Consider the following 11,554-nt stretch of genomic DNA (forward strand, 5'->3'; position numbering starts at 1 on the left):
TGGTGTTTAAATAGAAGAAATACTAATTGCAAAAAAATGTGGACCTCTATTTAAAGATCACATAATGTATAAATTCAGATATCTCTTAATAAAGATTAAAAAAAAAAATGAAGATAAAACTGTTTATTTTCTCAAACACCGGCTGGACTTTCTTGGAATATATGAATTGTCGGTCAGACTGGGTTGTAGTTCTTCACTATTTCAGCAGTTATTGGTGAAGTGAAAAAGAGAGCCATTGCCTCCTCCTTTTCTCCCTCTATTTCCGGGCAAACCTCCACACAGGTTTTAGCTGTTCTCTCAGATACACAGCCAGGTGCGGTAAAGAATAATAACATGTCAACGGAGCTCACAACACCGCAGACCACAGAAAATGGAACACGCCCCAGGGTGGAAAAACACTTCAAGATTTCTTACAGTCCTTTTGAATTTATGAAGTGCCAAAACCAGAGCCTGCTGCTTAGGATCAGAGGACAACAAGAAGGGGGGGAAAAAAAACCAACACAGGCAGATTTTCATGTTGACCTTGCAATGCTACAAGTTCAATGGAAAGAGTTATATTATCGTAGAATTATTGGATCGCTATTTATTTAAGATTTTTGCACAAAACATTTTTCATTGCTGTCTTAGAGTTGAGTAAAAGCCTAAATGCCATTTATAGTTGTTTTTTTTTATTCTCACACATGAACACTACAAAGACAGGTTTGTACAGAGGGAAAGTTATAGATGATGTATTTGCTACAGGCAATAGCTACATTGCTGAGATTCATTGTAAAATCTAAATTTGACAGTTACAGCCCTGCAAAACTAATACAAATGTTTTTAATTCATGATATTCTTTACTGTACAGTTAATACGTTCCTGCAAGGCCAAGTGCAGACTTTAATCTTGCAGTAATGTGCATGTCACCTTGTAAATGCAACATATGAATGAGCAAAACTTTTATCATCCGTCAGGATAATAAATGTAGATTTAACAGTTTTTGAAGTTGGTACAGTAGATGAAAAGCACTTTTTCTTTTAATTAAATAAAAATTTTAAGATGATTCTTTTAGCATTTTTTTTCTGTGGATTGTGGCTCACTTTCTGATCTGTGAAAACAACTTTCTCAAAGCCTTCACAAGTCTCTTGTTCCATTAGTTCTACCACCGCTCAACCTGGATTTAAAAAGACCGGATCAACCTAACCCCTTTAGAATTTACCCTGAGGGAAAATGACATAACACTAAACACTGAGGGAAAATCAACACTAAACAGTGAGTCACGGCCTGGTAACTTGCCTAACACCTAAGCCCTGTCTCCACACTGTAGCACAAACAAGCATTGCTCCTCTCTAGCTCGCTGAGCCACAAATAGAGGGTTTCTGGCCTAATTCGCGTGATGGCCTTGTCACGACTCCACTCCATGGAGTGTCCCATACAGCCTGTTTGTGTTTGATGCTTTAATGGCAAAAATGAACTAGTGAAGAAAAAGCAGTATCAGAAATGGGACACTTACTGTTCAAAGCACTGCTGAAATAGGTCATACATGTATTTGGTTTTTTTCCTTCTCAGTGAAAGACAACACAAATCAGTACATAAAAAGAAGTACTCTCACAGTGCATGGTGTATTCCTGTGCTTATTTTTGTCAGAGGAACCAGCTTCCATAAAAAAAACACACTAAAACACACTAAAACACACACACACACACACACACACACACACACACACACACACACACACACACACCCCAAGGCTGTTAAAGCGTCCGGGCATGACAGATCACGCTGCCTCTCCATTATTACGTCGTGTTACAATTAATAATGCATGTTTCCTGACACCTTAATTACCTCCGCCCACACCCTATACACACACAAACACATACATACAAACCCTCAGTCAGCACCAGTTCACATCAACACACACACATACACACACACTCTCTTCCTGCGGAGGGATCACATCAGCAGCACCCATAACATTGGATGAGGTATATGAAATAACTGCAGCTGTCTGTCTCTGAACACACACTCCAGGACATGCTGTTCACTCGGCTGTCACGCATCCATAGTGATCCTGTCACACTGAGTCAGCGCTCGCTGAAATGTGCCGCGCTGAAGACAAAACCTGTTTCCTGCAGGTCTGACTGACTTAGTTAAATTTGGTGCAATGAATCACCATTCAACAGAATTCTGCATGAATATAATCTCAACGGAGACTTTTGACCTGAAGGCTGAGATCTGTGGAGAAACTACATGTACTGATGATGTGTATTATGTCTGCCCTGCTTGATACTCATCAGCTTGTACAGTGGTGAGAAAAAAAATCCATAAACCCTCTGGGATTACCTGGATTTATAATAATGACGATAGCTTTGTTCATATTGCACTTTGCTACATGAATGGTGCGTCACAAATTAAGGTAATGAAAGCAATCTGGAAAACAGTCAAGTAAAAACTCACTGTCAAGTAAAATGACACATACTACATTTAAAAGTAGAGATAAGATAATGCATAAATGTAAACACAAAAGAACTAATAAAATAAGTAAGAATAAAAGAATAAGTATAGAAAATTATAAAAAGGCCACACTGTAAAAGTAAGAAGTTTCTCTGATAAGCTGTTTCAGAGAGTTGGAGGCCTACCGACAAAGTCCTTGACACCCTTGGTTGTCAAATTTGATGTGGGAATAGCGAACCTTATCTGAAGATTGAGCTGGGGAGTAAAGATTTAGGAGCTCAGTCAGGTTGCTCGGTGCCACACCATGCATGGTCTTAAGAGTAGAATTTAAAATTCTAAAAACAGACAGACAGTGAAAGGAAGCTGAAACAGGAGAAATATGATCAGACTTTCTGCATTTTTCTGCATTAATTGGTCATAAAATGGGATCTGTTCTTCATCTAAGTCACAAGAAACGCAAAATACAATGTGTTTAAACTAGTAACACACAAAAATTTGAAATCTTTTATGACTTTACTGAAGACACCCATTAAACATTCACAATGCTGGTGAACTCTTGGATTTAATAAGTGGTGGTCAAAGCCCCTTTGGCAGCAATAACATCAAACAAGTGTTTCCAGTGGTTACAGATTCGACCTGAACAACATTAAGGAGGAACTTTGGCTTCACCTCAGCCATATTCTTTCGGTCACATCTCTTTTGTATTTAAGTCTGGACTCAGACTATACACACTATACAAGGTGGATTGTCTTTGTTAGAAGTCATTCTGTGGTAGATTTCCTTTGATGTTTGGGGTCATGGTCCTACTGCAGCACTCATCATCTACAGAGCTTCAGCTGCACAGCCGTTCAGAAATGATCTTATTAAATACCTTGACAAACATGGAAATTGTTGTCTCTCTTGATGATAATGATTTAACGAAACATTTTCCTGGCAGCACTGTGTGTGTGTGTGTGTGTGTGTGTGTGTGTGTGTGTGTGTGTGTGTGTGTGTGTGTGTGTGTGTGTGTGTGTGTGTGTGTGTGTGTGTGTGTGTGTGTGTGTGTGTGTGTGTGTGTGTGTGTGTGTGTGTGTGTGTGTGTGTGTGTGTGAAGGTGCTATTTCTCAAATCTTAGGCATGTTTTTTTCTTCAAGAACAGCAGCTTCTTTCGGTTGCTCCTCAACCACGGATTATGATTAGCAATGTGGCACACTCGCACATGATTTAACCAGCGCCAATGTTTCTACTGTGGGCCTCTTTTTTACCTTGTGTTTTTGAAGTCATCTTAACAGGTTCATTTTTTAGGGGAGAATAACTACAGTACTAAATCATCTACATTTTGTAGACAGTTTGTTTCACTCCAAACTGGTGAATACTTTTTAAAAACTCTTTGAGATGAGTTTGTAACGTTTTTAGTTGTATGTTAATCAAACGATCTGGCTCATGACGCAAGTTTTTTGTGAGGCATGTTTCACATCAACAGTTGCTTCTTGTGAATGACAAACTCAAAAGGTCTGAGTGCTTTTTATGAGTCAATGTACCAACTTACACACACTTCCAATCTTGTTTCATTGACTGGACAATTAGGTTTTGTTGATGTCAATAGCTGAGGGGTTCACATACTATTTAGAACTTACTCTGTGAAAGTTTGAGTGATGTGGACCAGCACAATAAAATGTGTTATTAGTTCAAATAGATAAAAATTTTGCCTGTTTGTATTTAAGACAAAGATCTTACCATTACGGCAAATTTATGCATTAATTCTCATAAATCCAAATGGTTAATTTACTGGAGTAGCTGCTGTATCTAGAGGTCCAGGAATCACCAGGGAACCTAAAGAATCCAGGCTGACGCATACAATGCAGTCCTCATGTACCTTGTCCACCTTATCTGATGTTTAACTGATAGTGCTGCCAAGCAAAAACAGGAAGCACACACTGATTGCCACCGTTGCTGACTACTGTTCAACGGTCACTTCCCATTTTTTCCGCGAAGCCCATATTGGGTATCCTGGTGGTACCAGACTATCGCTCACAACTTCAGTTTTCCTCACATCACTCATTATAGTCTGGAAACCTTGATCAGATGAACGTTCGCTCAGCCACTCACGGTGGTGGAGTTTCGGCACATATGGTGGTCAATGCCTATCGGATAAAGGCTGCTCCGAAAGTTTCAAAATTAACCTGACGTCGACACCCAGTAGGATGTAACGACTGGAAACAAATCTATACAAAGACTGTCCAGACCCATATATCCACACATTGAAACAACAGGCTACTACTTGATATCAATTCATAGTAAATGGATATGAATAGAATTTGGTCCCAAAAATACACGCGAAAACCTGAGCCACATACATACTATGCTCCCTAATATTAGAACTTCCTGTCTGCATCTTTCCTGCCACCTATTAAATAAAGGCAAGAAAGATAGAAGAAAAACAAACAACATTACAACAATGTCTTTCCAGTAGTGCCCTCCTTACGTTTGAGCCCTTTTTTTTTTTTTTTATCAATTTGCCACATGCTCATTCTACCAATCAAAACAAATGTCATACTTACAATCCGTGCATGAACATGAGAGAGCCCTGGAAGACTTGCAATTTTATGCAATTTACAAGTGACAATTGTTTGAGAAAGGTTATGTTGCCACCATTTGTGATCTGCATGTAAGCAGCGCTGATAAATTGCTTTTGTGAAAAGGACCTCAGACTTTACTGTCAACAGTTTTCATTCAAAACGTTCTCTTTGTTTATGTTAGTTTTCACAGTTTTGAACACCACAATTATGTCCCGTCTATATCAACTGTACTGGGGGTATGGGTCTCAGCAACATTATGGCGATGGAGATCTGAAATCCTCAGCAAAAAAAACACTGTGCATGGCTCGATACCATTAGGGGTAACACTAACTGTCTGACTGAGCTGATCCAAGATATCAGGTCTACAGAGCAGCACACAAATACAGGAGGCACTGTGAGGAGTTTTCCAGCCAAAGAATGTGTCTCGTAAAATGTCTTCACATACTGGATCAACAGTTTTTTGCACAGTTGTGGATGTTTTTAGAGATTTAATTTGCCACAGTCTGGTCTACAATCTCCTCTTAATTAGGATGTCGATTCACCAGGGACAAATGCCAATGGATTCATTCCTTTGAAAGATTTTTGTGCCTGTTTCAATAACATCATGTGTACTCCTTTATGATGACATTCTGCTGTTGAAACTCAAACACAAACTTCATGAATGTTAACCCACATTTTCAACATCCTTCAAAACTGATGAAACGCCAAGAAACACGGGGCCTAATTTTCAGCAGCCACACAGTCTGCCGTTAATGGAGCGATGCTCTGCTTTCATCTTTCTCCCGTGAGTTGCGGTGCAATCATATCATTAAAGGCTGTGTGTTAGGTAATTTGTGGAGTGACAGGTTGTTGTTGCTGGCTGAGTAGTGTGTACACACATTTTTTTTTTATTATTTTTTTTTTTTTTATACCTCCTGCTCCTCACTTCCTCTTTCTCCCGTTGGCCTAGCCCTGGTTCAGGCAGTGTGTTCCAATGCATGGGAAATAATTGGCCATCCCTTTCATCACAGGATTATGAGAATAAATCTCCTTTTGGAGCAGAGCAGCGCTAACAGTCATTGAAATCCTGTTACATGGGGTATTATCCTGCAATTAATTGCTTTTTCCAAACGCTAAGCTCCTCTCTCCCTCTCGCATTCTCATACTTTGATAAATTCACTGCTGGTTGACTCACTCTGGAAGGGGGTTGGGGGTTATGGGACTTGTAGAGGGGATTGGAAACAAATAAGATTTTTTTTTTCTGTAAATCTCTCTCAGTCTCTCACTAGAAGTGTCATTAATGATGATCCAGCCTCTTATATTTTGGCTGGAGGATGTACTTTGCGTCCTCAGTGATTGAAATGAAAAGGGACCTGCTCACCTATGAATATAATTCGTTACAGGTATGTTAATAGCAGACAGCCCTTTTGAACAGCAGCCGTGGTTTATCTTTCATCAAGCAGCACAGAGGAGATTAATGTCAGATGACACTTTCATGTGCCATCCTCTAAGGCGTTTGTAAAAGAATATTTCTTAACACCGACGATAAAATAAATCAAAGCAAGTGACACCGGGGGTAAGTGTGTGAGACATTTTTTTTAAAAGAGAACGGACAAGTGAGAAACAAGCAAGAAGTTATGTTAATGCATCGCCAGCAGCATGTCTCTGGTCTGTCAGTCAGTCGGGCCATCCATTTGGTGCTATCTCCACATTTGATGAACTGATATTCACGGTCCCAAGAATTTTAATGACTCTGCTTTTCCTCAAGCACTACAAACAGGTGGAAATTTTTGATTTTAGTGGAATTTATTGACATCTACTGGACGGACTTACATGAAATTAGGTACACATGGTCATGGTCTACTGAGGATTAATTATAAACACTTTGGTGATCCCTTAAAGGAGCACTATGTGGAATTAAGTGGCATCTTGCAGTGAGATTGTGGATTGCAACCAACTGAGGACCCCTTCCCATTTCAAGTGTGAAAACGAACTCCAAACAGCACTCTCTAGAGCCAGTGTCTGGTTTGTCCCTTCTAGGCTACTGTAGAAACATGGCGGGACAACATGGTACACTCTAAGGAAGAGGACCCGCTCTTCATGTAGATATTAAGGACTCATTTATGTAATGAAAACACAACAATTCTTAGCTGCAGGTGATTATACACTAATGAAAAACTAATTATGAACATTATATTCCACTTCTACTTTTAGATCACCCCAAATCCTACACACTTAACCATTAACAGTTTATTTAGCGCTTACAGTAGGGTAAAATTTTAATTGGTGACACATCAGCATGTAAAACTTTGCCACTGTGAGCATAATATCTGATATTAGTATTCAGCTCAAAGCACTAATGTGCCTCCGGGCAGGGTCATACTAGAACAGAGCAGGTTCATACGACATAGTGCGTGATAGTGTTGCCCATTGAAACTGTTTACAGTTGTTCCAAACGACCACACTCGAAGGTGAAGTGAAACGCCAGCTGTCATAGAAACGGAGATGTTACAGCACATTTTCAGACATTCATAGTGTTGACCGATCACAACGTGGGGTGGATGTGAATGTTTGATTGTTGGTTTAGGAAGTTATAGAAATGGGCAGACACAGCCTTTGAATCTCACCCCTCCTGAGGCCACACTGAAGCAGGGAGGCACTTTCACAGCTTCATCCATCAAAGCAACTCCAATCATAATTCACACTTTGATCTACGATCTTTCTCATGTAACTCCCTACCTCTGTAAAAAATAAAATAAATAGATAAATGGTGACCAAAAATAATAAAATGTGCATATTTTCTTTTGCAGCAGAGCATACAAATAATAGACATTTCCTGTTTCCTTTACTCATTCCGGTTTGCCGGTGACATCATGGATTCGGCCTGCCTGACAGAGAAAGCTTGTGTAACCTCAGTGATGGGCTAGTGACACTGTGATGGTGACGTACGTACGTGTGTGTGTGCATGCGTGCGTGCGTGCGTGTGTGTGTGTGTGTGTGGCCACAGCATGCACAGCATGCACAGCGCGCACAGCGCGCACACGCTCACACACCCACACACACACACACACACACGCATGCACGCACGCACACGCACACGTAATTGCCATCCACTTCCCATTAGCAACAGGAAAGCCCTTGAGTCATCCTGGAGTGAAGCTCTGAGTGTAAGGCAAACTATTTTAGTGAAATCATGTGTTGAAGAGTGACTGATGAAGACAGAGTTATGAAATGACGTTTCTGGGACATGAAGGGAAGTGAGCTGACTTTCAAATGAAATACTGCTGATGGAGGATTAAGGGGGATGCCTGGTATTAAAGTGACTTTTCCAATGAAATGCTGTTATTGTACTAAGAAAGGATTTGGTTTCACTTAGAATTTGATGGGTTCCACTGGTTAAATTAAATTCCCTTTTTCTGCTGTATTACAATGAAAAACACTTCACACATGTTCAAAGCTGATGCATCCAGAGTATCTTTAAATGTGGCCTGTTTTAGCTGGTTTTGTATAAATATTAGAACATTTAAGATTAATCACGTCACTTTTGTTCAATTTGTGTTTGTCTGGTGTTATTATTTGTGGAATTATTTGTGGTATTATTTGCGCGATTGATACTGGATTTTTGGGGCCATTGCTGATATTACGAAGTTACAAAAATTCCAATATCGATTTATCAGCCAAAATGTGGTTATCAAACACTTGGACAAAAACTTGTAGTAGAGGCAGGATATTTTACAGTTTAACGATAAGCTTTACTGTCCAAAATGACATCAGTGAACATTGTACCAGTGAACTTAACTGGGAGTGTAATAATTATAAATAACTATGAATAATAACAAAAAAAAACACAAATAGAATGGTTCCTATATTACCCAATCTTTTCTGCATTATATTGTGTAAAAAAAAGTTTTCATAACAGACAACACATAAACCAATACCAATATTTCTGTGATAGGTCAAAATCAGCTGATAAAATCGTCCAACCAGTCCGGCCCTATTGAGGATCACAATGGTAGCAAGTATTTTTAACCATCAATCAATCAGTTAAGTAGTGGCATCAACCATTTCATCTAAAGCATGTCTTTATGGTACCAGTAGGGGCTTGGTTACATAGCTAGTCATAATAACTTTCTGCATGTTCAAACAGCATTCAAAATGACAGCGCATCTAGGTTTGCACTGAAGATCATGAAGTTTGACAGCATTGGTAGTATTAATGGGACCCAATGAGCCTATTAATATCAGAGGAATATTGATTCCACAAATCAGCTATAGGCTCTTATAATAACCAGTTCACGAGAATAGTACATGAAGAATTTCATTTTTCAGCTAAAGCTTTACAGCTTCTCAGAAGACATTTGGGGAAGTCTTTGTGCTGAGTATGTGCAAACATGACAACTCCCCTGTGTGAGAACAAATGTTTTCAATCAGTGGGGAACAATGTGTAGGTGTGTGTTCCAATTCAAAAGCAATTAGTGGTCATGTGGTGTAAAACCTGAGCGCGCAGCATTTTGTACAAATTTAAAGAGTGTATGAAACCTAACTGTGTTTTGAAATATACACATATCTGTGCTGCCAAGAAGACAGGCAGTGTAATCTAACCAAACCTGTCTCAACCTAACAGATCAAAGAAACAGTGATGGACAGATTTGGATAACGAGGAAGGCAAGAAATTTTGGCCAGACTACAGTCTGGAGTCCTTCCACATGAAACAATCTCCATCTCAGCTCCTGGTTTGATTGATTGTCCTTGAGGTCAGTGTAGGTTGTAAAAACATAAGAGTGCATTCAGTAGAGATGGTTATTGTGAGCTGATGACTAATTTTGGACGAGATCTCAACACTTGAGTTGAGTTCATACAGTTCACAGCGTCTAGGAGCTTATGTCAAGATAAACAGTATAAGAGGGGAGTACTGTACACTTCTTAGACTTACTTTTATGTTCTACAGGCAGAATTTACACTGACAGACCAGAAATGTAAAAATTTTTATGGTAAGCATATAGCTGAATATCCACTGGCCCACTTCTATCTCCCACACTACAATTGAACATTCACAGCAAAACTGTCAGCTGGCCAGAGACACAATGGTAATGGCAGACAACCAGACATTTGGAGAAAACAAGCTCTTCTTTACAAAATATATAAAAGAAAGCGTGGCAGCAGGCTGTGGGTTACCAACACAGGAACATGGTGGACTTGTAATAAGCCTCCTGTTGCATAGAGCCTTCCTTCATTATACTATCCTCAGGTGACCTTTTTTCAGATGCTCGAGAATGTGGTCAAAGTTCAGCAGTAATTATAATACTTTACATATTTGACAGTTTTGCACACCAGTTGCTTTGTCAAAGAAATGCTGATCTGATGTCCTCAGCTGCTATAGAAATGTTTGAGGTACAGTGCAACTTCAGAGCAGAATTAATAAGAAGAATTAGAGATGAGGATGACTATTACAGTGAAAATAAACTTAACAAGCATGGTTGACAGAAGAAAGAAATATATAATAATGTCTGAGCTCCATTTAGCTGCTCCATTTAGGAGGTTCTGGTGCTGTGCATTCTGCTTCATGGTCACATTGTCATGGATGAGGCCATGTTCATGTCGTATTGTTCAGACTGTACTGACTAGTAAAAGAAAATCGTACATATCAGCCTCATATCAGAAATTTCTGACAGCCACTGTAAGAAGAGCTACAGAAGAACAGCAGACTAAAATGATGACATCTAAATAATATATCAGCAGTATTGCAACTGATTTCTTTAATTAAAAACAAGCTATGCACCATGCCTTGTCTGTTTGTTTTTTTTAATCAGCAAATCTTACAAATATGTAACACAATAAAAGTGGGTAAACTATGTAATTCATCTGCTGTGAATACCAAGTTAGGAGTACGGGACCACTGACTTTGAGTGATGCATGAAATTCCCAATTCAGAAGATTTGGAAGTTTTAATTTCTCTATTTAGCCTGTGAATGCAGCTTCCTAGGAGACATCAACACTAGAAAAGAGCCATTATTTATGTTGGTAACACGTGCCAACTGGAGGACCTAGTAGCATGGTTTTGTGTAAAACATTGGTTATTTATTATTTGCTTGGTTCACTATACTGTAAGGAATCTACAGACAACAAAAAGTTGTCTGTGCACAAACACTTGATTATGTGTTGTGTTTAGGATCATTTTAGAAAAGATATTTCACTGAGGTTTAGATTTAAGGGGGTCAAGTTGCGAGTCCGGAATTTTGTAATCATAACTCGAGTTGCAGTCTCAATTTACTGCTCTGCATCTGCATGTGTGTCAGATTAGTTTAAATGAAGAATAATTCACATTGAAAACTGGCTGTCAGCCAGATCAGACATGAACTATTCTCAGAGCAGATCAATTCCCAGCCTCTCTTTACTGCTGCCAGTGGTGAGTGACTCAGCTAATTATAACAAGGGAGAGCATGCCCTGAATACTGTTTTCTTTTCTAGCACACTGGCATTGGGATTCAGCCACACTCCTACACAGGCACCATATACACACACACACATACCCACATACTGCATGAGGTGCACACTGGCTGGCCAGCTATAGAACGTACAACCTGC

Source organism: Brachyistius frenatus, unplaced genomic scaffold (assembly GCF_029030835.1).
Source record: "Brachyistius frenatus isolate BFR_SWC_R1_liver_20210118 unplaced genomic scaffold, ASM2903083v1 Contig_2, whole genome shotgun sequence".
Lineage (NCBI taxonomy): Eukaryota > Metazoa > Chordata > Actinopteri > Embiotocidae > Brachyistius > Brachyistius frenatus.